The sequence below is a fragment of the Ranitomeya imitator genome, chromosome 1 (assembly GCF_032444005.1).
Source record: "Ranitomeya imitator isolate aRanImi1 chromosome 1, aRanImi1.pri, whole genome shotgun sequence".
In the NCBI taxonomy this organism is placed as follows: domain Eukaryota; kingdom Metazoa; phylum Chordata; class Amphibia; order Anura; family Dendrobatidae; genus Ranitomeya; species Ranitomeya imitator.
The window spans coordinates 76,287,726-76,309,791 of record NC_091282.1 but is presented as its reverse complement, the minus strand read 5'-3'; the positions used below and the strand labels follow the sequence as shown (position 1 = coordinate 76,309,791).

Genomic DNA, 22,066 nt, shown 5'->3' with positions numbered 1-22,066 from the left:
AATTGCAATCATTGTACCAGGTGTGGATATAGGGTGGAGAGACATGACAGCAAACAGCATAGGTACAGACTCTCACGAAAAATGGATTGAATATTATTATGACATTCAAAATGAGATGAAGCCTCAATAACATTAGCATAAAAAATCCACATATTCATGATTGTTACATACAAATGTTAAGATATGTTTCTGAATCTATCATGAAAGTGACTAAGAGCCTCCGTGCGGTCTGTGCCGAACGCCACCCCCCACCCCCTCCCTTTCGGGCACGAGACTCCGCGATGTTGGGGAGCTGCGTCGGAGGGGCGCTCGTCGGGCCGGCGGGCCCCAACTCATACTTACCTGGCAGGGGAGATACCATGATCACTAAGGTGGTTCTCCCAGGGTGAGGCTCATCCATTGCACTCCGGGTGTGCTGACCCCTGCGATTTCCCCAAATGCGGGAAACTCGACTGCATAATTTGTGGTAGTGGGGGACTGCGTTCGCGCTTTCCCCTGATTTCCTATGGTCAAAGACAGAACACAAAAGATGCTCTGCTGAGCCGAAGCGATGCTTTGGAGAAAAGCTCCAAGCAGCGGGCAGACGTGGCCTTTGGCTCCCCCTTGTGGGGGAAGGATGCCACCTTCCCTGTGTCGCTGCTATGCTTTGTTTATTGTTTCTTGGTTGGTTTGAGGTTGTTGCCTTTGCTCGACACTTTGGCCCTTTTTGACCCCCCCACCCCCGGCTGGTGGGGATTGAGCAAGTCGCTTGCATCTCGTTGACTTGGTGACGACATGGCTTGCTCTGCTTGTCTGCAGGTGCAGGCGGGCATGCTCGCGGGAGGGCACCTGCAGCATCCCCATCTCACAGCCTTGGGGCTGGAGCTGGAGCTGTGAGTGGGCCGCTGGTGCGCAGCTATCTGCGGTTTGCTCCTCCTGCCCTTGAGCCTCCTCCAGCGTGCATCCTCTTGAGCGGAGATGAGTGAGTCATGAGAGGGTGCCGGCAGCTGGAGCTCGAGCTGTCTACAGCATGTTCTCAGGCCAGCGCAGCAACGTGACGCGAGGCTGGGGCGGAGCCGAGGCTCCTATATGCAAATGACTCAGGCTGCTGCTGTGCATCTTGGGCGGCTTTTGACTTGAGCTCGGCCTGCCCTGTGGGGGGTCGGAGTGGGCGTCAGCCGCGTCGGGAGCGACCGGCGCCTCCCACTCGAGGAGCCTCCGTGCGGTCTGTGCCGAACGCCACCCCCCACCCCCTCCCTTTCGGGCACGAGACTCCGCGATGTTGGGGAGCTGCGTCGGAGGGGCGCTCGTCGGGCCGGCGGGCCCCAACTCATACTTACCTGGCAGGGGAGATACCATGATCACTAAGGTGGTTCTCCCAGGGTGAGGCTCATCCATTGCACTCCGGGTGTGCTGACCCCTGCGATTTCCCCAAATGCGGGAAACTCGACTGCATAATTTGTGGTAGTGGGGGACTGCGTTCGCGCTTTCCCCTGATTTCCTATGGTCAAAGACAGAACACAAAAGATGCTCTGCTGAGCCGAAGCGATGCTTTGGAGAAAAGCTCCAAGCAGCGGGCAGACGTGGCCTTTGGCTCCCCCTTGTGGGGGAAGGATGCCACCTTCCCTGTGTCGCTGCTATGCTTTGTTTATTGTTTCTTGGTTGGTTTGAGGTTGTTGCCTTTGCTCGACACTTTGGCCCTTTTTGACCCCCCCACCCCCGGCTGGTGGGGATTGAGCAAGTCGCTTGCATCTCGTTGACTTGGTGACGACATGGCTTGCTCTGCTTGTCTGCAGGTGCAGGCGGGCATGCTCGCGGGAGGGCACCTGCAGCATCCCCATCTCACAGCCTTGGGGCTGGAGCTGGAGCTGTGAGTGGGCCGCTGGTGCGCAGCTATCTGCGGTTTGCTCCTCCTGCCCTTGAGCCTCCTCCAGCGTGCATCCTCTTGAGCGGAGATGAGTGAGTCATGAGAGGGTGCCGGCAGCTGGAGCTCGAGCTGTCTACAGCATGTTCTCAGGCCAGCGCAGCAACGTGACGCGAGGCTGGGGCGGAGCCGAGGCTCCTATATGCAAATGACTCAGGCTGCTGCTGTGCATCTTGGGCGGCTTTTGACTTGAGCTCGGCCTGCCCTGTGGGGGGTCGGAGTGGGCGTCAGCCGCGTCGGGAGCGACCGGCGCCTCCCACTCGAGGAGCCTCCGTGCGGTCTGTGCCGAACGCCACCCCCCACCCCCTCCCTTTCGGGCACGAGACTCCGCGATGTTGGGGAGCTGCGTCGGAGGGGCGCTCGTCGGGCCGGCGGGCCCCAACTCATACTTACCTGGCAGGGGAGATACCATGATCACTAAGGTGGTTCTCCCAGGGTGAGGCTCATCCATTGCACTCCGGGTGTGCTGACCCCTGCGATTTCCCCAAATGCGGGAAACTCGACTGCATAATTTGTGGTAGTGGGGGACTGCGTTCGCGCTTTCCCCTGATTTCCTATGGTCAAAGACAGAACACAAAAGATGCTCTGCTGAGCCGAAGCGATGCTTTGGAGAAAAGCTCCAAGCAGCGGGCAGACGTGGCCTTTGGCTCCCCCTTGTGGGGGAAGGATGCCACCTTCCCTGTGTCGCTGCTATGCTTTGTTTATTGTTTCTTGGTTGGTTTGAGGTTGTTGCCTTTGCTCGACACTTTGGCCCTTTTTGACCCCCCCACCCCCGGCTGGTGGGGATTGAGCAAGTCGCTTGCATCTCGTTGACTTGGTGACGACATGGCTTGCTCTGCTTGTCTGCAGGTGCAGGCGGGCATGCTCGCGGGAGGGCACCTGCAGCATCCCCATCTCACAGCCTTGGGGCTGGAGCTGGAGCTGTGAGTGGGCCGCTGGTGCGCAGCTATCTGCGGTTTGCTCCTCCTGCCCTTGAGCCTCCTCCAGCGTGCATCCTCTTGAGCGGAGATGAGTGAGTCATGAGAGGGTGCCGGCAGCTGGAGCTCGAGCTGTCTACAGCATGTTCTCAGGCCAGCGCAGCAACGTGACGCGAGGCTGGGGCGGAGCCGAGGCTCCTATATGCAAATGACTCAGGCTGCTGCTGTGCATCTTGGGCGGCTTTTGACTTGAGCTCGGCCTGCCCTGTGGGGGGTCGGAGTGGGCGTCAGCCGCGTCGGGAGCGACCGGCGCCTCCCACTCGAGGAGCCTCCGTGCGGTCTGTGCCGAACGCCACCCCCCACCCCCTCCCTTTCGGGCACGAGACTCCGCGATGTTGGGGAGCTGCGTCGGAGGGGCGCTCGTCGGGCCGGCGGGCCCCAACTCATACTTACCTGGCAGGGGAGATACCATGATCACTAAGGTGGTTCTCCCAGGGTGAGGCTCATCCATTGCACTCCGGGTGTGCTGACCCCTGCGATTTCCCCAAATGCGGGAAACTCGACTGCATAATTTGTGGTAGTGGGGGACTGCGTTCGCGCTTTCCCCTGATTTCCTATGGTCAAAGACAGAACACAAAAGATGCTCTGCTGAGCCGAAGCGATGCTTTGGAGAAAAGCTCCAAGCAGCGGGCAGACGTGGCCTTTGGCTCCCCCTTGTGGGGGAAGGATGCCACCTTCCCTGTGTCGCTGCTATGCTTTGTTTATTGTTTCTTGGTTGGTTTGAGGTTGTTGCCTTTGCTCGACACTTTGGCCCTTTTTGACCCCCCCACCCCCGGCTGGTGGGGATTGAGCAAGTCGCTTGCATCTCGTTGACTTGGTGACGACATGGCTTGCTCTGCTTGTCTGCAGGTGCAGGCGGGCATGCTCGCGGGAGGGCACCTGCAGCATCCCCATCTCACAGCCTTGGGGCTGGAGCTGGAGCTGTGAGTGGGCCGCTGGTGCGCAGCTATCTGCGGTTTGCTCCTCCTGCCCTTGAGCCTCCTCCAGCGTGCATCCTCTTGAGCGGAGATGAGTGAGTCATGAGAGGGTGCCGGCAGCTGGAGCTCGAGCTGTCTACAGCATGTTCTCAGGCCAGCGCAGCAACGTGACGCGAGGCTGGGGCGGAGCCGAGGCTCCTATATGCAAATGACTCAGGCTGCTGCTGTGCATCTTGGGCGGCTTTTGACTTGAGCTCGGCCTGCCCTGTGGGGGGTCGGAGTGGGCGTCAGCCGCGTCGGGAGCGACCGGCGCCTCCCACTCGAGGAGCCTCCGTGCGGTCTGTGCCGAACGCCACCCCCCACCCCCTCCCTTTCGGGCACGAGACTCCGCGATGTTGGGGAGCTGCGTCGGAGGGGCGCTCGTCGGGCCGGCGGGCCCCAACTCATACTTACCTGGCAGGGGAGATACCATGATCACTAAGGTGGTTCTCCCAGGGTGAGGCTCATCCATTGCACTCCGGGTGTGCTGACCCCTGCGATTTCCCCAAATGCGGGAAACTCGACTGCATAATTTGTGGTAGTGGGGGACTGCGTTCGCGCTTTCCCCTGATTTCCTATGGTCAAAGACAGAACACAAAAGATGCTCTGCTGAGCCGAAGCGATGCTTTGGAGAAAAGCTCCAAGCAGCGGGCAGACGTGGCCTTTGGCTCCCCCTTGTGGGGGAAGGATGCCACCTTCCCTGTGTCGCTGCTATGCTTTGTTTATTGTTTCTTGGTTGGTTTGAGGTTGTTGCCTTTGCTCGACACTTTGGCCCTTTTTGACCCCCCCACCCCCGGCTGGTGGGGATTGAGCAAGTCGCTTGCATCTCGTTGACTTGGTGACGACATGGCTTGCTCTGCTTGTCTGCAGGTGCAGGCGGGCATGCTCGCGGGAGGGCACCTGCAGCATCCCCATCTCACAGCCTTGGGGCTGGAGCTGGAGCTGTGAGTGGGCCGCTGGTGCGCAGCTATCTGCGGTTTGCTCCTCCTGCCCTTGAGCCTCCTCCAGCGTGCATCCTCTTGAGCGGAGATGAGTGAGTCATGAGAGGGTGCCGGCAGCTGGAGCTCGAGCTGTCTACAGCATGTTCTCAGGCCAGCGCAGCAACGTGACGCGAGGCTGGGGCGGAGCCGAGGCTCCTATATGCAAATGACTCAGGCTGCTGCTGTGCATCTTGGGCGGCTTTTGACTTGAGCTCGGCCTGCCCTGTGGGGGGTCGGAGTGGGCGTCAGCCGCGTCGGGAGCGACCGGCGCCTCCCACTCGAGGAGCCTCCGTGCGGTCTGTGCCGAACGCCACCCCCCACCCCCTCCCTTTCGGGCACGAGACTCCGCGATGTTGGGGAGCTGCGTCGGAGGGGCGCTCGTCGGGCCGGCGGGCCCCAACTCATACTTACCTGGCAGGGGAGATACCATGATCACTAAGGTGGTTCTCCCAGGGTGAGGCTCATCCATTGCACTCCGGGTGTGCTGACCCCTGCGATTTCCCCAAATGCGGGAAACTCGACTGCATAATTTGTGGTAGTGGGGGACTGCGTTCGCGCTTTCCCCTGATTTCCTATGGTCAAAGACAGAACACAAAAGATGCTCTGCTGAGCCGAAGCGATGCTTTGGAGAAAAGCTCCAAGCAGCGGGCAGACGTGGCCTTTGGCTCCCCCTTGTGGGGGAAGGATGCCACCTTCCCTGTGTCGCTGCTATGCTTTGTTTATTGTTTCTTGGTTGGTTTGAGGTTGTTGCCTTTGCTCGACACTTTGGCCCTTTTTGACCCCCCCACCCCCGGCTGGTGGGGATTGAGCAAGTCGCTTGCATCTCGTTGACTTGGTGACGACATGGCTTGCTCTGCTTGTCTGCAGGTGCAGGCGGGCATGCTCGCGGGAGGGCACCTGCAGCATCCCCATCTCACAGCCTTGGGGCTGGAGCTGGAGCTGTGAGTGGGCCGCTGGTGCGCAGCTATCTGCGGTTTGCTCCTCCTGCCCTTGAGCCTCCTCCAGCGTGCATCCTCTTGAGCGGAGATGAGTGAGTCATGAGAGGGTGCCGGCAGCTGGAGCTCGAGCTGTCTACAGCATGTTCTCAGGCCAGCGCAGCAACGTGACGCGAGGCTGGGGCGGAGCCGAGGCTCCTATATGCAAATGACTCAGGCTGCTGCTGTGCATCTTGGGCGGCTTTTGACTTGAGCTCGGCCTGCCCTGTGGGGGGTCGGAGTGGGCGTCAGCCGCGTCGGGAGCGACCGGCGCCTCCCACTCGAGGAGCCTCCGTGCGGTCTGTGCCGAACGCCACCCCCCACCCCCTCCCTTTCGGGCACGAGACTCCGCGATGTTGGGGAGCTGCGTCGGAGGGGCGCTCGTCGGGCCGGCGGGCCCCAACTCATACTTACCTGGCAGGGGAGATACCATGATCACTAAGGTGGTTCTCCCAGGGTGAGGCTCATCCATTGCACTCCGGGTGTGCTGACCCCTGCGATTTCCCCAAATGCGGGAAACTCGACTGCATAATTTGTGGTAGTGGGGGACTGCGTTCGCGCTTTCCCCTGATTTCCTATGGTCAAAGACAGAACACAAAAGATGCTCTGCTGAGCCGAAGCGATGCTTTGGAGAAAAGCTCCAAGCAGCGGGCAGACGTGGCCTTTGGCTCCCCCTTGTGGGGGAAGGATGCCACCTTCCCTGTGTCGCTGCTATGCTTTGTTTATTGTTTCTTGGTTGGTTTGAGGTTGTTGCCTTTGCTCGACACTTTGGCCCTTTTTGACCCCCCCACCCCCGGCTGGTGGGGATTGAGCAAGTCGCTTGCATCTCGTTGACTTGGTGACGACATGGCTTGCTCTGCTTGTCTGCAGGTGCAGGCGGGCATGCTCGCGGGAGGGCACCTGCAGCATCCCCATCTCACAGCCTTGGGGCTGGAGCTGGAGCTGTGAGTGGGCCGCTGGTGCGCAGCTATCTGCGGTTTGCTCCTCCTGCCCTTGAGCCTCCTCCAGCGTGCATCCTCTTGAGCGGAGATGAGTGAGTCATGAGAGGGTGCCGGCAGCTGGAGCTCGAGCTGTCTACAGCATGTTCTCAGGCCAGCGCAGCAACGTGACGCGAGGCTGGGGCGGAGCCGAGGCTCCTATATGCAAATGACTCAGGCTGCTGCTGTGCATCTTGGGCGGCTTTTGACTTGAGCTCGGCCTGCCCTGTGGGGGGTCGGAGTGGGCGTCAGCCGCGTCGGGAGCGACCGGCGCCTCCCACTCGAGGAGCCTCCGTGCGGTCTGTGCCGAACGCCACCCCCCACCCCCTCCCTTTCGGGCACGAGACTCCGCGATGTTGGGGAGCTGCGTCGGAGGGGCGCTCGTCGGGCCGGCGGGCCCCAACTCATACTTACCTGGCAGGGGAGATACCATGATCACTAAGGTGGTTCTCCCAGGGTGAGGCTCATCCATTGCACTCCGGGTGTGCTGACCCCTGCGATTTCCCCAAATGCGGGAAACTCGACTGCATAATTTGTGGTAGTGGGGGACTGCGTTCGCGCTTTCCCCTGATTTCCTATGGTCAAAGACAGAACACAAAAGATGCTCTGCTGAGCCGAAGCGATGCTTTGGAGAAAAGCTCCAAGCAGCGGGCAGACGTGGCCTTTGGCTCCCCCTTGTGGGGGAAGGATGCCACCTTCCCTGTGTCGCTGCTATGCTTTGTTTATTGTTTCTTGGTTGGTTTGAGGTTGTTGCCTTTGCTCGACACTTTGGCCCTTTTTGACCCCCCCACCCCCGGCTGGTGGGGATTGAGCAAGTCGCTTGCATCTCGTTGACTTGGTGACGACATGGCTTGCTCTGCTTGTCTGCAGGTGCAGGCGGGCATGCTCGCGGGAGGGCACCTGCAGCATCCCCATCTCACAGCCTTGGGGCTGGAGCTGGAGCTGTGAGTGGGCCGCTGGTGCGCAGCTATCTGCGGTTTGCTCCTCCTGCCCTTGAGCCTCCTCCAGCGTGCATCCTCTTGAGCGGAGATGAGTGAGTCATGAGAGGGTGCCGGCAGCTGGAGCTCGAGCTGTCTACAGCATGTTCTCAGGCCAGCGCAGCAACGTGACGCGAGGCTGGGGCGGAGCCGAGGCTCCTATATGCAAATGACTCAGGCTGCTGCTGTGCATCTTGGGCGGCTTTTGACTTGAGCTCGGCCTGCCCTGTGGGGGGTCGGAGTGGGCGTCAGCCGCGTCGGGAGCGACCGGCGCCTCCCACTCGAGGAGCCTCCGTGCGGTCTGTGCCGAACGCCACCCCCCACCCCCTCCCTTTCGGGCACGAGACTCCGCGATGTTGGGGAGCTGCGTCGGAGGGGCGCTCGTCGGGCCGGCGGGCCCCAACTCATACTTACCTGGCAGGGGAGATACCATGATCACTAAGGTGGTTCTCCCAGGGTGAGGCTCATCCATTGCACTCCGGGTGTGCTGACCCCTGCGATTTCCCCAAATGCGGGAAACTCGACTGCATAATTTGTGGTAGTGGGGGACTGCGTTCGCGCTTTCCCCTGATTTCCTATGGTCAAAGACAGAACACAAAAGATGCTCTGCTGAGCCGAAGCGATGCTTTGGAGAAAAGCTCCAAGCAGCGGGCAGACGTGGCCTTTGGCTCCCCCTTGTGGGGGAAGGATGCCACCTTCCCTGTGTCGCTGCTATGCTTTGTTTATTGTTTCTTGGTTGGTTTGAGGTTGTTGCCTTTGCTCGACACTTTGGCCCTTTTTGACCCCCCCACCCCCGGCTGGTGGGGATTGAGCAAGTCGCTTGCATCTCGTTGACTTGGTGACGACATGGCTTGCTCTGCTTGTCTGCAGGTGCAGGCGGGCATGCTCGCGGGAGGGCACCTGCAGCATCCCCATCTCACAGCCTTGGGGCTGGAGCTGGAGCTGTGAGTGGGCCGCTGGTGCGCAGCTATCTGCGGTTTGCTCCTCCTGCCCTTGAGCCTCCTCCAGCGTGCATCCTCTTGAGCGGAGATGAGTGAGTCATGAGAGGGTGCCGGCAGCTGGAGCTCGAGCTGTCTACAGCATGTTCTCAGGCCAGCGCAGCAACGTGACGCGAGGCTGGGGCGGAGCCGAGGCTCCTATATGCAAATGACTCAGGCTGCTGCTGTGCATCTTGGGCGGCTTTTGACTTGAGCTCGGCCTGCCCTGTGGGGGGTCGGAGTGGGCGTCAGCCGCGTCGGGAGCGACCGGCGCCTCCCACTCGAGGAGCCTCCGTGCGGTCTGTGCCGAACGCCACCCCCCACCCCCTCCCTTTCGGGCACGAGACTCCGCGATGTTGGGGAGCTGCGTCGGAGGGGCGCTCGTCGGGACGGCGGGCCCCAACTCATACTTACCTGGCAGGGGAGATACCATGATCACTAAGGTGGTTCTCCCAGGGTGAGGCTCATCCATTGCACTCCGGGTGTGCTGACCCCTGCGATTTCCCCAAATGCGGGAAACTCGACTGCATAATTTGTGGTCGTGGGGGACTGCGTTCGCGCTTTCCCCTGATTTCCTATGGTCAAAGACAGAACACAAAAGATGCTCTGCTGAGCCGAAGCGATGCTTTGGAGAAAAGCTCCAAGCAGCGGGCAGACGTGGCCTTTGGCTCCCCCTTGTGGGGGAAGGATGCCACCTTCCCTGTGTCGCTGCTATGCTTTGTTTATTGTTTCTTGGTTGGTTTGAGGTTGTTGCCTTTGCTCGACACTTTGGCCCTTTTTGACCCCCCCACCCCCGGCTGGTGGGGATTGAGCAAGTCGCTTGCATCTCGTTGACTTGGTGACGACATGGCTTGCTCTGCTTGTCTGCAGGTGCAGGCGGGCATGCTCGCGGGAGGGCACCTGCAGCATCCCCATCTCACAGCCTTGGGGCTGGAGCTGGAGCTGTGAGTGGGCCGCTGGTGCGCAGCTATCTGCGGTTTGCTCCTCCTGCCCTTGAGCCTCCTCCAGCGTGCATCCTCTTGAGCGGAGATGAGTGAGTCATGAGAGGGTGCCGGCAGCTGGAGCTCGAGCTGTCTACAGCATGTTCTCAGGCCAGCGCAGCAACGTGACGCGAGGCTGGGGCGGAGCCGAGGCTCCTATATGCAAATGACTCAGGCTGCTGCTGTGCATCTTGGGCGGCTTTTGACTTGAGCTCGGCCTGCCCTGTGGGGGGTCGGAGTGGGCGTCAGCCGCGTCGGGAGCGACCGGCGCCTCCCACTCGAGGAGCCTCCGTGCGGTCTGTGCCGAACGCCACCCCCCACCCCCTCCCTTTCGGGCACGAGACTCCGCGATGTTGGGGAGCTGCGTCGGAGGGGCGCTCGTCGGGCCGGCGGGCCCCAACTCATACTTACCTGGCAGGGGAGATACCATGATCACTAAGGTGGTTCTCCCAGGGTGAGGCTCATCCATTGCACTCCGGGTGTGCTGACCCCTGCGATTTCCCCAAATGCGGGAAACTCGACTGCATAATTTGTGGTAGTGGGGGACTGCGTTCGCGCTTTCCCCTGATTTCCTATGGTCAAAGACAGAACACAAAAGATGCTCTGCTGAGCCGAAGCGATGCTTTGGAGAAAAGCTCCAAGCAGCGGGCAGACGTGGCCTTTGGCTCCCCCTTGTGGGGGAAGGATGCCACCTTCCCTGTGTCGCTGCTATGCTTTGTTTATTGTTTCTTGGTTGGTTTGAGGTTGTTGCCTTTGCTCGACACTTTGGCCCTTTTTGACCCCCCCACCCCCGGCTGGTGGGGATTGAGCAAGTCGCTTGCATCTCGTTGACTTGGTGACGACATGGCTTGCTCTGCTTGTCTGCAGGTGCAGGCGGGCATGCTCGCGGGAGGGCACCTGCAGCATCCCCATCTCACAGCCTTGGGGCTGGAGCTGGAGCTGTGAGTGGGCCGCTGGTGCGCAGCTATCTGCGGTTTGCTCCTCCTGCCCTTGAGCCTCCTCCAGCGTGCATCCTCTTGAGCGGAGATGAGTGAGTCATGAGAGGGTGCCGGCAGCTGGAGCTCGAGCTGTCTACAGCATGTTCTCAGGCCAGCGCAGCAACGTGACGCGAGGCTGGGGCGGAGCCGAGGCTCCTATATGCAAATGACTCAGGCTGCTGCTGTGCATCTTGGGCGGCTTTTGACTTGAGCTCGGCCTGCCCTGTGGGGGGTCGGAGTGGGCGTCAGCCGCGTCGGGAGCGACCGGCGCCTCCCACTCGAGGAGCCTCCGTGCGGTCTGTGCCGAACGCCACCCCCCACCCCCTCCCTTTCGGGCACGAGACTCCGCGATGTTGGGGAGCTGCGTCGGAGGGGCGCTCGTCGGGCCGGCGGGCCCCAACTCATACTTACCTGGCAGGGGAGATACCATGATCACTAAGGTGGTTCTCCCAGGGTGAGGCTCATCCATTGCACTCCGGGTGTGCTGACCCCTGCGATTTCCCCAAATGCGGGAAACTCGACTGCATAATTTGTGGTCGTGGGGGACTGCGTTCGCGCTTTCCCCTGATTTCCTATGGTCAAAGACAGAACACAAAAGATGCTCTGCTGAGCCGAAGCGATGCTTTGGAGAAAAGCTCCAAGCAGCGGGCAGACGTGGCCTTTGGCTCCCCCTTGTGGGGGAAGGATGCCACCTTCCCTGTGTCGCTGCTATGCTTTGTTTATTGTTTCTTGGTTGGTTTGAGGTTGTTGCCTTTGCTCGACACTTTGGCCCTTTTTGACCCCCCCACCCCCGGCTGGTGGGGATTGAGCAAGTCGCTTGCATCTCGTTGACTTGGTGACGACATGGCTTGCTCTGCTTGTCTGCAGGTGCAGGCGGGCATGCTCGCGGGAGGGCACCTGCAGCATCCCCATCTCACAGCCTTGGGGCTGGAGCTGGAGCTGTGAGTGGGCCGCTGGTGCGCAGCTATCTGCGGTTTGCTCCTCCTGCCCTTGAGCCTCCTCCAGCGTGCATCCTCTTGAGCGGAGATGAGTGAGTCATGAGAGGGTGCCGGCAGCTGGAGCTCGAGCTGTCTACAGCATGTTCTCAGGCCAGCGCAGCAACGTGACGCGAGGCTGGGGCGGAGCCGAGGCTCCTATATGCAAATGACTCAGGCTGCTGCTGTGCATCTTGGGCGGCTTTTGACTTGAGCTCGGCCTGCCCTGTGGGGGGTCGGAGTGGGCGTCAGCCGCGTCGGGAGCGACCGGCGCCTCCCACTCGAGGAGCCTCCGTGCGGTCTGTGCCGAACGCCACCCCCCACCCCCTCCCTTTCGGGCACGAGACTCCGCGATGTTGGGGAGCTGCGTCGGAGGGGCGCTCGTCGGGCCGGCGGGCCCCAACTCATACTTACCTGGCAGGGGAGATACCATGATCACTAAGGTGGTTCTCCCAGGGTGAGGCTCATCCATTGCACTCCGGGTGTGCTGACCCCTGCGATTTCCCCAAATGCGGGAAACTCGACTGCATAATTTGTGGTAGTGGGGGACTGCGTTCGCGCTTTCCCCTGATTTCCTATGGTCAAAGACAGAACACAAAAGATGCTCTGCTGAGCCGAAGCGATGCTTTGGAGAAAAGCTCCAAGCAGCGGGCAGACGTGGCCTTTGGCTCCCCCTTGTGGGGGAAGGATGCCACCTTCCCTGTGTCGCTGCTATGCTTTGTTTATTGTTTCTTGGTTGGTTTGAGGTTGTTGCCTTTGCTCGACACTTTGGCCCTTTTTGACCCCCCCACCCCCGGCTGGTGGGGATTGAGCAAGTCGCTTGCATCTCGTTGACTTGGTGACGACATGGCTTGCTCTGCTTGTCTGCAGGTGCAGGCGGGCATGCTCGCGGGAGGGCACCTGCAGCATCCCCATCTCACAGCCTTGGGGCTGGAGCTGGAGCTGTGAGTGGGCCGCTGGTGCGCAGCTATCTGCGGTTTGCTCCTCCTGCCCTTGAGCCTCCTCCAGCGTGCATCCTCTTGAGCGGAGATGAGTGAGTCATGAGAGGGTGCCGGCAGCTGGAGCTCGAGCTGTCTACAGCATGTTCTCAGGCCAGCGCAGCAACGTGACGCGAGGCTGGGGCGGAGCCGAGGCTCCTATATGCAAATGACTCAGGCTGCTGCTGTGCATCTTGGGCGGCTTTTGACTTGAGCTCGGCCTGCCCTGTGGGGGGTCGGAGTGGGCGTCAGCCGCGTCGGGAGCGACCGGCGCCTCCCACTCGAGGAGCCTCCGTGCGGTCTGTGCCGAACGCCACCCCCCACCCCCTCCCTTTCGGGCACGAGACTCCGCGATGTTGGGGAGCTGCGTCGGAGGGGCGCTCGTCGGGCCGGCGGGCCCCAACTCATACTTACCTGGCAGGGGAGATACCATGATCACTAAGGTGGTTCTCCCAGGGTGAGGCTCATCCATTGCACTCCGGGTGTGCTGACCCCTGCGATTTCCCCAAATGCGGGAAACTCGACTGCATAATTTGTGGTAGTGGGGGACTGCGTTCGCGCTTTCCCCTGATTTCCTATGGTCAAAGACAGAACACAAAAGATGCTCTGCTGAGCCGAAGCGATGCTTTGGAGAAAAGCTCCAAGCAGCGGGCAGACGTGGCCTTTGGCTCCCCCTTGTGGGGGAAGGATGCCACCTTCCCTGTGTCGCTGCTATGCTTTGTTTATTGTTTCTTGGTTGGTTTGAGGTTGTTGCCTTTGCTCGACACTTTGGCCCTTTTTGACCCCCCCACCCCCGGCTGGTGGGGATTGAGCAAGTCGCTTGCATCTCGTTGACTTGGTGACGACATGGCTTGCTCTGCTTGTCTGCAGGTGCAGGCGGGCATGCTCGCGGGAGGGCACCTGCAGCATCCCCATCTCACAGCCTTGGGGCTGGAGCTGGAGCTGTGAGTGGGCCGCTGGTGCGCAGCTATCTGCGGTTTGCTCCTCCTGCCCTTGAGCCTCCTCCAGCGTGCATCCTCTTGAGCGGAGATGAGTGAGTCATGAGAGGGTGCCGGCAGCTGGAGCTCGAGCTGTCTACAGCATGTTCTCAGGCCAGCGCAGCAACGTGACGCGAGGCTGGGGCGGAGCCGAGGCTCCTATATGCAAATGACTCAGGCTGCTGCTGTGCATCTTGGGCGGCTTTTGACTTGAGCTCGGCCTGCCCTGTGGGGGGTCGGAGTGGGCGTCAGCCGCGTCGGGAGCGACCGGCGCCTCCCACTCGAGGAGCCTCCGTGCGGTCTGTGCCGAACGCCACCCCCCACCCCCTCCCTTTCGGGCACGAGACTCCGCGATGTTGGGGAGCTGCGTCGGAGGGGCGCTCGTCGGGCCGGCGGGCCCCAACTCATACTTACCTGGCAGGGGAGATACCATGATCACTAAGGTGGTTCTCCCAGGGTGAGGCTCATCCATTGCACTCCGGGTGTGCTGACCCCTGCGATTTCCCCAAATGCGGGAAACTCGACTGCATAATTTGTGGTAGTGGGGGACTGCGTTCGCGCTTTCCCCTGATTTCCTATGGTCAAAGACAGAACACAAAAGATGCTCTGCTGAGCCGAAGCGATGCTTTGGAGAAAAGCTCCAAGCAGCGGGCAGACGTGGCCTTTGGCTCCCCCTTGTGGGGGAAGGATGCCACCTTCCCTGTGTCGCTGCTATGCTTTGTTTATTGTTTCTTGGTTGGTTTGAGGTTGTTGCCTTTGCTCGACACTTTGGCCCTTTTTGACCCCCCCACCCCCGGCTGGTGGGGATTGAGCAAGTCGCTTGCATCTCGTTGACTTGGTGACGACATGGCTTGCTCTGCTTGTCTGCAGGTGCAGGCGGGCATGCTCGCGGGAGGGCACCTGCAGCATCCCCATCTCACAGCCTTGGGGCTGGAGCTGGAGCTGTGAGTGGGCCGCTGGTGCGCAGCTATCTGCGGTTTGCTCCTCCTGCCCTTGAGCCTCCTCCAGCGTGCATCCTCTTGAGCGGAGATGAGTGAGTCATGAGAGGGTGCCGGCAGCTGGAGCTCGAGCTGTCTACAGCATGTTCTCAGGCCAGCGCAGCAACGTGACGCGAGGCTGGGGCGGAGCCGAGGCTCCTATATGCAAATGACTCAGGCTGCTGCTGTGCATCTTGGGCGGCTTTTGACTTGAGCTCGGCCTGCCCTGTGGGGGGTCGGAGTGGGCGTCAGCCGCGTCGGGAGCGACCGGCGCCTCCCACTCGAGGAGCCTCCGTGCGGTCTGTGCCGAACGCCACCCCCCACCCCCTCCCTTTCGGGCACGAGACTCCGCGATGTTGGGGAGCTGCGTCGGAGGGGCGCTCGTCGGGCCGGCGGGCCCCAACTCATACTTACCTGGCAGGGGAGATACCATGATCACTAAGGTGGTTCTCCCAGGGTGAGGCTCATCCATTGCACTCCGGGTGTGCTGACCCCTGCGATTTCCCCAAATGCGGGAAACTCGACTGCATAATTTGTGGTAGTGGGGGACTGCGTTCGCGCTTTCCCCTGATTTCCTATGGTCAAAGACAGAACACAAAAGATGCTCTGCTGAGCCGAAGCGATGCTTTGGAGAAAAGCTCCAAGCAGCGGGCAGACGTGGCCTTTGGCTCCCCCTTGTGGGGGAAGGATGCCACCTTCCCTGTGTCGCTGCTATGCTTTGTTTATTGTTTCTTGGTTGGTTTGAGGTTGTTGCCTTTGCTCGACACTTTGGCCCTTTTTGACCCCCCCACCCCCGGCTGGTGGGGATTGAGCAAGTCGCTTGCATCTCGTTGACTTGGTGACGACATGGCTTGCTCTGCTTGTCTGCAGGTGCAGGCGGGCATGCTCGCGGGAGGGCACCTGCAGCATCCCCATCTCACAGCCTTGGGGCTGGAGCTGGAGCTGTGAGTGGGCCGCTGGTGCGCAGCTATCTGCGGTTTGCTCCTCCTGCCCTTGAGCCTCCTCCAGCGTGCATCCTCTTGAGCGGAGATGAGTGAGTCATGAGAGGGTGCCGGCAGCTGGAGCTCGAGCTGTCTACAGCATGTTCTCAGGCCAGCGCAGCAACGTGACGCGAGGCTGGGGCGGAGCCGAGGCTCCTATATGCAAATGACTCAGGCTGCTGCTGTGCATCTTGGGCGGCTTTTGACTTGAGCTCGGCCTGCCCTGTGGGGGGTCGGAGTGGGCGTCAGCCGCGTCGGGAGCGACCGGCGCCTCCCACTCGAGGAGCCTCCGTGCGGTCTGTGCCGAACGCCACCCCCCACCCCCTCCCTTTCGGGCACGAGACTCCGCGATGTTGGGGAGCTGCGTCGGAGGGGCGCTCGTCGGGCCGGCGGGCCCCAACTCATACTTACCTGGCAGGGGAGATACCATGATCACTAAGGTGGTTCTCCCAGGGTGAGGCTCATCCATTGCACTCCGGGTGTGCTGACCCCTGCGATTTCCCCAAATGCGGGAAACTCGACTGCATAATTTGTGGTAGTGGGGGACTGCGTTCGCGCTTTCCCCTGATTTCCTATGGTCAAAGACAGAACACAAAAGATGCTCTGCTGAGCCGAAGCGATGCTTTGGAGAAAAGCTCCAAGCAGCGGGCAGACGTGGCCTTTGGCTCCCCCTTGTGGGGGAAGGATGCCACCTTCCCTGTGTCGCTGCTATGCTTTGTTTATTGTTTCTTGGTTGGTTTGAGGTTGTTGCCTTTGCTCGACACTTTGGCCCTTTTTGACCCCCCCACCCCCGGCTGGTGGGGATTGAGCAAGTCGCTTGCATCTCGTTGACTTGGTGACGACATGGCTTGCTCTGCTTGTCTGCAGGTGCAGGCGGGCATGCTCGCGGGAGGGCACCTGCAGCATCCCCATCTCACAGCCTTGGGGCTGGAGCTGGAGCTGTGAGTGGGCCGCTGGTGCGCAGCTATCTGCGGTTTGCTCCTCCTGCCCTTGAGCCTCCTCCAGCGTGCATCCTCTTGAGCGGAGATGAGTGAGTCATGAGAGGGTGCCGGCAGCTGGAGCTCGAGCTGTCTACAGCATGTTCTCAGGCCAGCGCAGCAACGTGACGCGAGGCTGGGGCGGAGCCGAGGCTCCTATATGCAAATGACTCAGGCTGCTGCTGTGCATCTTGGGCGGCTTTTGACTTGAGCTCGGCCTGCCCTGTGGGGGGTCGGAGTGGGCGTCAGCCGCGTCGGGAGCGACCGGCGCCTCCCACTCGAGGAGCCTCCGTGCGGTCTGTGCCGAACGCCACCCCCCACCCCCTCCCTTTCGGGCACGAGACTCCGCGATGTTGGGGAGCTGCGTCGGAGGGGCGCTCGTCGGGCCGGCGGGCCCCAACTCATACTTACCTGGCAGGGGAGATACCATGATCACTAAGGTGGTTCTCCCAGGGTGAGGCTCATCCATTGCACTCCGGGTGTGCTGACCCCTGCGATTTCCCCAAATGCGGGAAACTCGACTGCATAATTTGTGGTAGTGGGGGACTGCGTTCGCGCTTTCCCCTGATTTCCTATGGTCAAAGACAGAACACAAAAGATGCTCTGCTGAGCCGAAGCGATGCTTTGGAGAAAAGCTCCAAGCAGCGGGCAGACGTGGCCTTTGGCTCCCCCTTGTGGGGGAAGGATGCCACCTTCCCTGTGTCGCTGCTATGCTTTGTTTATTGTTTCTTGGTTGGTTTGAGGTTGTTGCCTTTGCTCGACACTTTGGCCCTTTTTGACCCCCCCACCCCCGGCTGGTGGGGATTGAGCAAGTCGCTTGCATCTCGTTGACTTGGTGACGACATGGCTTGCTCTGCTTGTCTGCAGGTGCAGGCGGGCATGCTCGCGGGAGGGCACCTGCAGCATCCCCATCTCACAGCCTTGGGGCTGGAGCTGGAGCTGTGAGTGGGCCGCTGGTGCGCAGCTATCTGCGGTTTGCTCCTCCTGCCCTTGAGCCTCCTCCAGCGTGCATCCTCTTGAGCGGAGATGAGTGAGTCATGAGAGGGTGCCGGCAGCTGGAGCTCGAGCTGTCTACAGCATGTTCTCAGGCCAGCGCAGCAACGTGACGCGAGGCTGGGGCGGAGCCGAGGCTCCTATATGCAAATGACTCAGGCTGCTGCTGTGCATCTTGGGCGGCTTTTGACTTGAGCTCGGCCTGCCCTGTGGGGGGTCGGAGTGGGCGTCAGCCGCGTCGGGAGCGACCGGCGCCTCCCACTCGAGGAGCCTCCGTGCGGTCTGTGCCGAACGCCACCCCCCACCCCCTCCCTTTCGGGCACGAGACTCCGCGATGTTGGGGAGCTGCGTCGGAGGGGCGCTCGTCGGGCCGGCGGGCCCCAACTCATACTTACCTGGCAGGGGAGATACCATGATCACTAAGGTGGTTCTCCCAGGGTGAGGCTCATCCATTGCACTCCGGGTGTGCTGACCCCTGCGATTTCCCCAAATGCGGGAAACTCGACTGCATAATTTGTGGTCGTGGGGGACTGCGTTCGCGCTTTCCCCTGATTTCCTATGGTCAAAGACAGAACACAAAAGATGCTCTGCTGAGCCGAAGCGATGCTTTGGAGAAAAGCTCCAAGCAGCGGGCAGACGTGGCCTTTGGCTCCCCCTTGTGGGGGAAGGATGCCACCTTCCCTGTGTCGCTGCTATGCTTTGTTTATTGTTTCTTGGTTGGTTTGAGGTTGTTGCCTTTGCTCGACACTTTGGCCCTTTTTGACCCCCCCACCCCCGGCTGGTGGGGATTGAGCAAGTCGCTTGCATCTCGTTGACTTGGTGACGACATGGCTTGCTCTGCTTGTCTGCAGGTGCAGGCGGGCATGCTCGCGGGAGGGCACCTGCAGCATCCCCATCTCACAGCCTTGGGGCTGGAGCTGGAGCTGTGAGTGGGCCGCTGGTGCGCAGCTATCTGCGGTTTGCTCCTCCTGCCCTTGAGCCTCCTCCAGCGTGCATCCTCTTGAGCGGAGATGAGTGAGTCATGAGAGGGTGCCGGCAGCTGGAGCTCGAGCTGTCTACAGCATGTTCTCAGGCCAGCGCAGCAACGTGACGCGAGGCTGGGGCGGAGCCGAGGCTCCTATATGCAAATGACTCAGGCTGCTGCTGTGCATCTTGGGCGGCTTTTGACTTGAGCTCGGCCTGCCCTGTGGGGGGTCGGAGTGGGCGTCAGCCGCGTCGGGAGCGACCGGCGCCTCCCACTCGAGGAGCCTCCGTGCGGTCTGTGCCGAACGCCACCCCCCACCCCCTCCCTTTCGGGCACGAGACTCCGCGATGTTGGGGAGCTGCGTCGGAGGGGCGCTCGTCGGGCCGGCGGGCCCCAACTCATACTTACCTGGCAGGGGAGATACCATGATCACTAAGGTGGTTCTCCCAGGGTGAGGCTCATCCATTGCACTCCGGGTGTGCTGACCCCTGCGATTTCCCCAAATGCGGGAAACTCGACTGCATAATTTGTGGTCGTGAGGGACTGCGTTCGCGCTTTCCCCTGATTTCCTATGGTCAAAGACAGAACACAAAAGATGCTCTGCTGAGCCGAAGCGATGCTTTGGAGAAAAGCTCCAAGCAGCGGGCAGACGTGGCCTTTGGCTCCCCCTTGTGGGGGAAGGATGCCACCTTCCCTGTGTCGCTGCTATGCTTTGTTTATTGTTTCTTGGTTGGTTTGAGGTTGTTGCCTTTGCTCGACACTTTGGCCCTTTTTGACCCCCCCACCCCCGGCTGGTGGGGATTGAGCAAGTCGCTTGCATCTCGTTGACTTGGTGACGACATGGCTTGCTCTGCTTGTCTGCAGGTGCAGGCGGGCATGCTCGCGGGAGGGCACCTGCAGCATCCCCATCTCACAGCCTTGGGGCTGGAGCTGGAGCTGTGAGTGGGCCGCTGGTGCGCAGCTATCTGCGGTTTGCTCCTCCTGCCCTTGAGCCTCCTCCAGCGTGCATCCTCTTGAGCGGAGATGAGTGAGTCATGAGAGGGTGCCGGCAGCTGGAGCTCGAGCTGTCTACAGCATGTTCTCAGGCCAGCGCAGCAACGTGACGCGAGGCTGGGGCGGAGCCGAGGCTCCTATATGCAAATGACTCAGGCTGCTGCTGTGCATCTTGGGCGGCTTTTGACTTGAGCTCGGCCTGCCCTGTGGGGGGTCGGAGTGGGCGTCAGCCGCGTCGGGAGCGACCGGCGCCTCCCACTCGAGGAGCCTCCGTGCGGTCTGTGCCGAACGCCACCCCCCACCCCCTCCCTTTCGGGCACGAGACTCCGCGATGTTGGGGAGCTGCGTCGGAGGGGCGCTCGTCGGGCCGGCGGGCCCCAACTCATACTTACCTGGCAGGGGAGATACCATGATCACTAAGGTGGTTCTCCCAGGGTGAGGCTCATCCATTGCACTCCGGGTGTGCTGACCCCTGCGATTTCCCCAAATGCGGGGAACTCGACTGCATAATTTGTGGTCGTGGGGGACTGCGTTCGCGCTTTCCCCTGATTTCCTATGGTCAAAGACAGAACACAAAAGATGCTCTGCTGAGCCGAAGCGATGCTTTGGAGAAAAGCTCCAAGCAGCGGGCAGACGTGGCCTTTGGCTCCCCCTTGTGGGGGAAGGATGCCACCTTCCCTGTGTCGCTGCTATGCTTTGTTTATTGTTTCTTGGTTGGTTTGAGGTTGTTGCCTTTGCTCGACACTTTGGCCCTTTTTGACCCCCCCACCCCCGGCTGGTGGGGATTGAGCAAGTCGCTTGCATCTCGTTGACTTGGTGACGACATGGCTTGCTCTGCTTGTCTGCAGGTGCAGGCGGGCATGCTCGCGGGAGGGCACCTGCAGCATCCCCATCTCACAGCCTTGGGGCTGGAGCTGGAGCTGTGAGTGGGCCGCTGGTGCGCAGCTATCTGCGGTTTGCTCCTCCTGCCCTTGAGCCTCCTCCAGCGTGCATCCTCTTGAGCGGAGATGAGTGAGTCATGAGAGGGTGCCGGCAGCTGGAGCTCGAGCTGTCTACAGCATGTTCTCAGGCCAGCGCAGCAACGTGACGCGAGGCTGGGGCGGAGCCGAGGCTCCTATATGCAAATGACTCAGGCTGCTGCTGTGCATCTTGGGCGGCTTTTGACTTGAGCTCGGCCTGCCCTGTGGGGGGTCGGAGTGGGCGTCAGCCGCGTCGGGAGCGACCGGCGCCTCCCACTCGAGGAGCCTCCGTGCGGTCTGTGCCGAACGCCACCCCCCACCCCCTCCCTTTCGGGCACGAGACTCCGCGATGTTGGGGAGCTGCGTCGGAGGGGCGCTCGTCGGGCCGGCGGGCCCCAACTCATACTTACCTGGCAGGGGAGATACCATGATCACTAAGGTGGTTCTCCCAGGGTGAGGCTCATCCATTGCACTCCGGGTGTGCTGACCCCTGCGATTTCCCCAAATGCGGGAAACTCGACTGCATAATTTGTGGTAGTGGGGGACTGCGTTCGCGCTTTCCCCTGATTTCCTATGGTCAAAGACAGAACACAAAAGATGCTCTGCTGAGCCGAAGCGATGCTTTGGAGAAAAGCTCCAAGCAGCGGGCAGACGTGGCCTTTGGCTCCCCCTTGTGGGGGAAGGATGCCACCTTCCCTGTGTCGCTGCTATGCTTTGTTTATTGTTTCTTGGTTGGTTTGAGGTTGTTGCCTTTGCTCGACACTTTGGCCCTTTTTGACCCCCCCACCCCCGGCTGGTGGGGATTGAGCAAGTCGCTTGCATCTCGTTGACTTGGTGACGACATGGCTTGCTCTGCTTGTCTGCAGGTGCAGGCGGGCATGCTCGCGGGAGGGCACCTGCAGCATCCCCATCTCACAGCCTTGGGGCTGGAGCTGGAGCTGTGAGTGGGCCGCTGGTGCGCAGCTATCTGCGGTTTGCTCCTCCTGCCCTTGAGCCTCCTCCAGCGTGCATCCTCTTGAGCGGAGATGAGTGAGTCATGAGAGGGTGCCGGCAGCTGGAGCTCGAGCTGTCTACAGCATGTTCTCAGGCCAGCGCAGCAACGTGACGCGAGGCTGGGGCGGAGCCGAGGCTCCTATATGCAAATGACTCAGGCTGCTGCTGTGCATCTTGGGCGGCTTTTGACTTGAGCTCGGCCTGCCCTGTGGGGGGTCGGAGTGGGCGTCAGCCGCGTCGGGAGCGACCGGCGCCTCCCACTCGAGGAGCCTCCGTGCGGTCTGTGCCGAACGCCACCCCCCACCCCCTCCCTTTCGGGCACGAGACTCCGCGATGTTGGGGAGCTGCGTCGGAGGGGCGCTCGTCGGGCCGGCGGGCCCCAACTCATACTTACCTGGCAGGGGAGATACCATGATCACTAAGGTGGTTCTCCCAGGGTGAGGCTCATCCATTGCACTCCGGGTGTGCTGACCCCTGCGATTTCCCCAAATGCGGGAAACTCGACTGCATAATTTGTGGTCGTGGGGGACTGCGTTCGCGCTTTCCCCTGATTTCCTATGGTCAAAGACAGAACACAAAAGATGCTCTGCTGAGCCGAAGCGATGCTTTGGAGAAAAGCTCCAA

General features: G+C 61.0%; 23 non-coding genes across 23 annotated transcripts; all 23 read left to right on the top strand.

The window, feature by feature from the left end:
• Positions 1 to 334: 334 nt before the first annotated feature.
• Positions 335 to 498, top strand: LOC138660328 (U1 spliceosomal RNA). The gene has a single exon (XR_011317785.1). It is a non-coding gene; the product is annotated as a U1 spliceosomal RNA (small nuclear RNA).
• An 813-nt stretch (positions 499 to 1,311) lies between these two features.
• Positions 1,312 to 1,475, top strand: LOC138660327 (U1 spliceosomal RNA). The gene has a single exon (XR_011317784.1). It is a non-coding gene; the product is annotated as a U1 spliceosomal RNA (small nuclear RNA).
• Positions 1,476 to 2,288: 813 nt separating this feature from the next.
• Positions 2,289 to 2,452, top strand: LOC138660326 (U1 spliceosomal RNA). Its single transcript, XR_011317783.1, has one exon. It is a non-coding gene; the product is annotated as a U1 spliceosomal RNA (small nuclear RNA).
• Positions 2,453 to 3,265: 813 nt separating this feature from the next.
• LOC138660325 (U1 spliceosomal RNA) lies at positions 3,266 to 3,429 on the top strand. The gene has a single exon (XR_011317782.1). It is a non-coding gene; the product is annotated as a U1 spliceosomal RNA (small nuclear RNA).
• Positions 3,430 to 4,242: 813 nt separating this feature from the next.
• Positions 4,243 to 4,406, top strand: LOC138660324 (U1 spliceosomal RNA). Its single transcript, XR_011317781.1, has one exon. It is a non-coding gene; the product is annotated as a U1 spliceosomal RNA (small nuclear RNA).
• An 813-nt stretch (positions 4,407 to 5,219) lies between these two features.
• On the top strand, positions 5,220 to 5,383 carry LOC138660323 (U1 spliceosomal RNA). The gene has a single exon (XR_011317780.1). It is a non-coding gene; the product is annotated as a U1 spliceosomal RNA (small nuclear RNA).
• Positions 5,384 to 6,196: 813 nt separating this feature from the next.
• On the top strand, positions 6,197 to 6,360 carry LOC138660322 (U1 spliceosomal RNA). The gene has a single exon (XR_011317779.1). It is a non-coding gene; the product is annotated as a U1 spliceosomal RNA (small nuclear RNA).
• An 813-nt stretch (positions 6,361 to 7,173) lies between these two features.
• LOC138660320 (U1 spliceosomal RNA) lies at positions 7,174 to 7,337 on the top strand. The gene has a single exon (XR_011317778.1). It is a non-coding gene; the product is annotated as a U1 spliceosomal RNA (small nuclear RNA).
• Positions 7,338 to 8,150: 813 nt separating this feature from the next.
• On the top strand, positions 8,151 to 8,314 carry LOC138660318 (U1 spliceosomal RNA). Its single transcript, XR_011317777.1, has one exon. It is a non-coding gene; the product is annotated as a U1 spliceosomal RNA (small nuclear RNA).
• Positions 8,315 to 9,127: 813 nt separating this feature from the next.
• On the top strand, positions 9,128 to 9,291 carry LOC138660355 (U1 spliceosomal RNA). The gene has a single exon (XR_011317808.1). It is a non-coding gene; the product is annotated as a U1 spliceosomal RNA (small nuclear RNA).
• An 813-nt stretch (positions 9,292 to 10,104) lies between these two features.
• On the top strand, positions 10,105 to 10,268 carry LOC138660317 (U1 spliceosomal RNA). Its single transcript, XR_011317776.1, has one exon. It is a non-coding gene; the product is annotated as a U1 spliceosomal RNA (small nuclear RNA).
• Positions 10,269 to 11,081: 813 nt separating this feature from the next.
• LOC138660353 (U1 spliceosomal RNA) lies at positions 11,082 to 11,245 on the top strand. Its single transcript, XR_011317807.1, has one exon. It is a non-coding gene; the product is annotated as a U1 spliceosomal RNA (small nuclear RNA).
• Positions 11,246 to 12,058: 813 nt separating this feature from the next.
• Positions 12,059 to 12,222, top strand: LOC138660316 (U1 spliceosomal RNA). Its single transcript, XR_011317775.1, has one exon. It is a non-coding gene; the product is annotated as a U1 spliceosomal RNA (small nuclear RNA).
• An 813-nt stretch (positions 12,223 to 13,035) lies between these two features.
• LOC138660315 (U1 spliceosomal RNA) lies at positions 13,036 to 13,199 on the top strand. Its single transcript, XR_011317774.1, has one exon. It is a non-coding gene; the product is annotated as a U1 spliceosomal RNA (small nuclear RNA).
• An 813-nt stretch (positions 13,200 to 14,012) lies between these two features.
• LOC138660314 (U1 spliceosomal RNA) lies at positions 14,013 to 14,176 on the top strand. Its single transcript, XR_011317773.1, has one exon. It is a non-coding gene; the product is annotated as a U1 spliceosomal RNA (small nuclear RNA).
• Positions 14,177 to 14,989: 813 nt separating this feature from the next.
• On the top strand, positions 14,990 to 15,153 carry LOC138660312 (U1 spliceosomal RNA). Its single transcript, XR_011317772.1, has one exon. It is a non-coding gene; the product is annotated as a U1 spliceosomal RNA (small nuclear RNA).
• An 813-nt stretch (positions 15,154 to 15,966) lies between these two features.
• On the top strand, positions 15,967 to 16,130 carry LOC138660311 (U1 spliceosomal RNA). Its single transcript, XR_011317771.1, has one exon. It is a non-coding gene; the product is annotated as a U1 spliceosomal RNA (small nuclear RNA).
• An 813-nt stretch (positions 16,131 to 16,943) lies between these two features.
• On the top strand, positions 16,944 to 17,107 carry LOC138660310 (U1 spliceosomal RNA). The gene has a single exon (XR_011317770.1). It is a non-coding gene; the product is annotated as a U1 spliceosomal RNA (small nuclear RNA).
• An 813-nt stretch (positions 17,108 to 17,920) lies between these two features.
• On the top strand, positions 17,921 to 18,084 carry LOC138660352 (U1 spliceosomal RNA). The gene has a single exon (XR_011317806.1). It is a non-coding gene; the product is annotated as a U1 spliceosomal RNA (small nuclear RNA).
• An 813-nt stretch (positions 18,085 to 18,897) lies between these two features.
• On the top strand, positions 18,898 to 19,061 carry LOC138660382 (U1 spliceosomal RNA). The gene has a single exon (XR_011317832.1). It is a non-coding gene; the product is annotated as a U1 spliceosomal RNA (small nuclear RNA).
• An 813-nt stretch (positions 19,062 to 19,874) lies between these two features.
• LOC138660368 (U1 spliceosomal RNA) lies at positions 19,875 to 20,038 on the top strand. Its single transcript, XR_011317819.1, has one exon. It is a non-coding gene; the product is annotated as a U1 spliceosomal RNA (small nuclear RNA).
• Positions 20,039 to 20,851: 813 nt separating this feature from the next.
• LOC138660309 (U1 spliceosomal RNA) lies at positions 20,852 to 21,015 on the top strand. Its single transcript, XR_011317769.1, has one exon. It is a non-coding gene; the product is annotated as a U1 spliceosomal RNA (small nuclear RNA).
• Positions 21,016 to 21,828: 813 nt separating this feature from the next.
• On the top strand, positions 21,829 to 21,992 carry LOC138660351 (U1 spliceosomal RNA). Its single transcript, XR_011317805.1, has one exon. It is a non-coding gene; the product is annotated as a U1 spliceosomal RNA (small nuclear RNA).
• The last annotated feature ends 74 nt before the right edge of the window (positions 21,993 to 22,066 follow it).